Here is a 4,968-nt window from a genome sequence, read left to right as displayed (position 1 = left end):
AATAAGCTTGTCATCCAGCGTGTGCCTCTTCGACGTCCACCAACGCAATATTCAAAATATATGGTTATTTGCACCTCTGCCGGTCGCTTAACCGCAACCAGAACCGCGACGCCATTAATAACATCATTACCGACCTTCGCGTGATGGCTCTCCGCTTGGTGCCGCCTCCTCCTCCTCCACCACTTGAGCCGGATTAGCTTCTTAGCTGCGGTGTATCCACCATTGCTTTTTGTTTTCATGGCTTGTTGAGCTGTGCCCTCAGCATAACCCTCTTGTACTCTCATGTTGTGCAACTTTCTGTGTGTGTGGGTGAACTCTGTGTTACTTTGTGACTGTGGTGGTTTGCTTTATTTATAAAGCGGGGCGAAAGCCTTTTTCAGTAAATTATGTCTAATTACGAATGGCGACGCAGAGTATTGCAGAAGCACTTTGAAATGATATTGGGAAGGCAACGAAGTTGGCATTCCATGATTTGCAGAACTCGGGGTACAAGACCAAAGACCCTTGTATAAGCAATGTGGATAAGTACGATAGCGTTGATGTCTCTCTACTGCTTTGTGCTGATGGTTTCATCATGAAGCTGAACAAGGAATGGAGGGATGAAGACCACGCGACAGACGTTCTGTCCATGTCGCAGCATATCCCAGGGCTCGATATTCCCATTGTAAGACGTGCTATTGAACTACTAGTTTATTTATTACAGATGTTTCTATCAGATCTTCTGATTTACTTGTTGGTTACTTGTTTTTGGTTGAACGGCTGTAACTAGGTGATGTGGTAATTTCTGTTGAGACAGCCAGACAATAAGCGGAAGAAGAGGCCATGCACTTCTTGATGAGATAGAATTCTCATGGTTAAGTCTCTTTGATTTGTTGCTACCATCACTTTTTTCCTCATTGGGGTGCCCGTGTATTTCTGTTTGTAGTTAAAATTAAACATGAAGGGAATTGGATCAATATATTATTTTGAAGCTTAAAATCGGATCAATATCGACACTACACCAGGTATAGCTAGAGGGAGCTATGCGTGGTTTGCAACCACAGTGACAATGTTTTGGCAAGCCAATGTTTGGCTATGTCGAAACTTGCCAACATTTGCCTTCTTTGGCTAGTAATTGCTTGGAAGACAATTGTCATGCCAAAATTTGGCAACTCAACTTTGGATATGATCTAGTTGGCAAGTGGTATGCAATATTAGAGGGCACGCCAATGGATTGGCATCAATCCAATCACTAGCCAAAGAGGTGGCCTTACCCAAACATTGGCTTGGCCAATTGGGTTGCAAACAACGCACATCCTAGGTTTGTATTTACTTCATGGGTTTTTATTTTGAATTAGTGCTATGTTTGACAGTTGCGTACCAAGACAAAGATTCAAGTTTTGCCTATTGGCTTGACAGCTTGACTACCTTATGTGTACAAATAATTACTTAGATGCTACTTCTGGTGTATCTTGTGAAGAAATCTCCATGTATTGTTTAGTGTTGGAATAGGTTGCTTGCAAGCCTATTCTCTGCTAACCAACTTAATATTCATCAGGTTCATGGATTATTGCATTTATTGGGCTTTGATCATGAACTCGGCAAGGAGGCTGAAGAAGAGATGGAGAGCGAAGAAGAACAAATATTAAATACTCTTGAATGGAAAAGGAAAAGACTCAGTAGGAGTGCATACCATTTCTGTATTGATATGCTACATTCAGATAATTTCGATGGTTGGTCGCCCTTGCACATTAGTTTTGTGTGTTTTTTCTTTAAGTGAAGGGTTGTCATTTCTTGTCACTGGAGTACCTCCAAACTTTTAATATGTAGAGGCCAGTACAGATATAGAGAAAGTGAGTTTATGGGCTAGTCAGGCCAAAACTGACCCATATAATATGTGATATAGAAGGTGAGTTGATGAAGCATCAAGAAGTATACTGTTTATGCTAGATCTTACCAACTTCTCTGCAATAGTTATTAAAGTATTCTTGTGGATTATGATGGACACCTGCATTCAGAATCGATAGAATCTTTGAGAGAGGCAATATCATGGCTATTATCATGCTTACTAGCAAGGTGGTTTTTACTCATTCATCATGAATGCAAAGCTATTCGGCTATCCATTGTGAATGGTCGTGATCTCCTGAATAGTATTACTGATTATCAATGATATGGGTAGCTTCCCCACAATATAGAGTATGTAGAAGTAGTCTTGCTGAAAGCTGGAAGGTCTTTTCAGTAGGATATTAGTGCTTCTATAATTTAATTTCAGTTGGAATTCAAATAATGAGCAATATAATTTAGACTTGTGATGAGTTACAGTTGACTATTTGTGATATTAATCTTAAGCACACTATGATGTTTTGTAACAAATGCAGAAGCAAAGCATGTAAATATTCAACATAAGATGACTAAATTTTTAGTATTATTGTATGTTTCCAATATTTCCTTGATTTTCATCCCTTTTAGTTAGACCCGTGCTTCCACCATAGCAACATTCAAGCTTCTTAATTTGGAACGAAGAGATGGTTTTATATCGGAGAATTCACCTGGCCACTCCCGTTGTGGCTGCAGGTGGGAATAGAAGAGAGACAAGGAAGGCACTAGAAGGGGATGCAGTCACCACTCTAGGTGCTAAAGCAGTTGATAACGACATAGTCGAGAAGACGATGGAAGCATGAGACTTCAAATTTAGTCATAATCATCCGATTCACTCCCGCTACGACTGAGGGGGGATATTAAAATATAAATGTGTTTAAGGTAGAAATAAGGAGATAGAGACAGAATAGCTTAAACCTACTATGACTTGTTTTGTACTACAAGTCTTTCTCTCTCATATTGTACTCTATATATACCCTACATCTAGGTCTAAGCAATATAACACAAATATTAGTCATCTAATAATTTTGTACATTTCTAAGGGTGCATTCTCTCCATTTTTACTTGAATATTTGTAGAAATTGGAAATTTGTTACCAAGGCCACACTGGCTTGGTGCCTATGTTCTTTTGGCACCCATGTCCATCTTTATCGAATTAGACACGTCTGGACATTTTTGAGTAAAATTTTATGTACCAATTGCTCTACTGAATCAGGCAACTGTGACGCCCCTGATTTGACCATACACTAATCATGCACGCAAACGTGTACGATCAAGATCAGGGACTCATGGGAAGATATCACAACACAACTCTAAAAGTAAAATAAGACATACAAGCATCATATTACAAGCCAGGGGCCTCGAGGGCTCGAATACAAGTGCTCGATCATAAATGAGTCAGCGGAAGCAACAATATCTGAGTACAGACATAAGTTAAACAAGGTGCCATAAGATGGCTAGCACAAATTGGGATACAGATCGAAAGAGGCGCAGGCCACCTGCCTGGGATCCTCCTAAACTACTCCTGGTCGTTAGCAGCCTTCACGTAGTAATAGGCACCCTCGGTGTAGTAGGGGTCGTTGTCGACGGTGGCGTCTGGCTCCTGGGCTCCAACATCTAGTTGCGACGTCCGAGAAGAAGAGAAAAAGGGGGAAAGAGGGAGCAAAGCGACTATGAGTACTCACCTAAAGTACTCGCAAGCAAGGATCCACACTACATATGCATGAGTATCTGTGTAAAGGGGCAATATTGGTGGAATGAACTGCAGAATGCCAGAATAAGAAGGGGATAGCTAGTCCTATCGAAGACTACGCTTCTGGCAGCCTCCATCTTGAAGCATGTAGAAGAGAGTAGCTGGTAAGTTCACCAAGTAGCATCCCATAGCATAATCCTACCCGGCGATCCTCTCCTCGTCGCGCTATGAGAAAGCGATCACTTGGTTGTCTCTGGATCTTGTCTGGGTGTGTTTTATTAAGTATTTGGTTCTAGTTGTCATAAGGTCAAGATACAACTCCGGGTCGTCCTTTTACCGAGGGACACGGCTATTCGAATAGATAAACTTCCCTGGAGGGGTGCACCACATTTCCCAACACGCTCGATCCCTCTGGCCGGACAGACTTTCCTGGGTCATACCCGGCCTCGGAAGATCAACACGTCGCAGCCCTACCTAGGATCAACATAGAGGTCAGCACGCCGGTCTAAATCCTATGCGCGTAGGGGTCTGGGCCCATCGCCCATTACACACCTGCATGTTGCGAGGGCAGCCGATGAGCAGACCTAGAAACATCCATTACAAAGGAAGTTGTGTTATGTGGTCCAACCCGGCGCACGCCGCTCAGTCGTTGACGTCAAGAAGGCTTCGGCTGATACCACGACGTCAAGTGCCCATAATGGTTCCCGTGTAATTGGTTAGTGCATATAGGCCAGTGGCCACACTCAGATCAAATACCAAGATCTCGTTAAACGTGTTATTGTGAAGTAACCGCGGACGCCGACCAGGGACCAGGTCCACCTCTCACCTAGGTGGTCTCAACCTACCCTGTCGCTCCGCCACAAAGATCCACTCAGAGGGCCGTCGGGACAAATGTCCTTTCATCCCCCAATCTGTGAATCACTCGCGAGTACTCGACGAGCCGACCCGACTTTAGTCACCATCTGAATAGTATGTATGCATAGCATACTATATATCCATGATCACCTCTCGAGTGATCATGGCCCGATAGTATAGCATGGCAGACAGACAAGAATGTAGGTCCATTGATGATAAACTAGCATCCTATACTAAGCATTTAGGATTGCACGTAAGGAATCAACAATTGTAGCAACAATGACAGGCTATGCAACAGAATAGGATTAACGAAAGCAGTAACATGCTACACTACTCTAATGCAAACAGTAGAATGAATAGGTGATATCGGGTGATCAAGGGGGGGGGGGGGTTGCCTGGTTGCTCTGGCAATGAGGGGTCGTCAACACTGTAGTCGATCGGGGCATCAACGCCATCAGCCTCATAGTCTACCGGAGAGAACAGGGGCAAGAAACAATAAATATAATGCAAACATAAGCATGACGATGCATGACATTACAATGAGAGGTGCTAGGTGTGCCCTA

General features: G+C 43.0%; 1 pseudogene; it reads left to right on the top strand.

Moving 5' to 3' along the window:
* The first annotated feature begins 400 nt into the window (after nt 1-400).
* Nucleotides 401-4,968, top strand: part of LOC119279472 — a 35,164-nt pseudogene continuing 30,596 nt past the window's right edge.

Source organism: Triticum dicoccoides, chromosome 3B (genome assembly GCF_002162155.2).
Source record: "Triticum dicoccoides isolate Atlit2015 ecotype Zavitan chromosome 3B, WEW_v2.0, whole genome shotgun sequence".
In the NCBI taxonomy this organism is placed as follows: domain Eukaryota; kingdom Viridiplantae; phylum Streptophyta; class Magnoliopsida; order Poales; family Poaceae; genus Triticum; species Triticum dicoccoides.
Note: the sequence above shows the minus strand (reverse complement) of the source record. Positions and strands in the feature narration are given on the sequence as shown.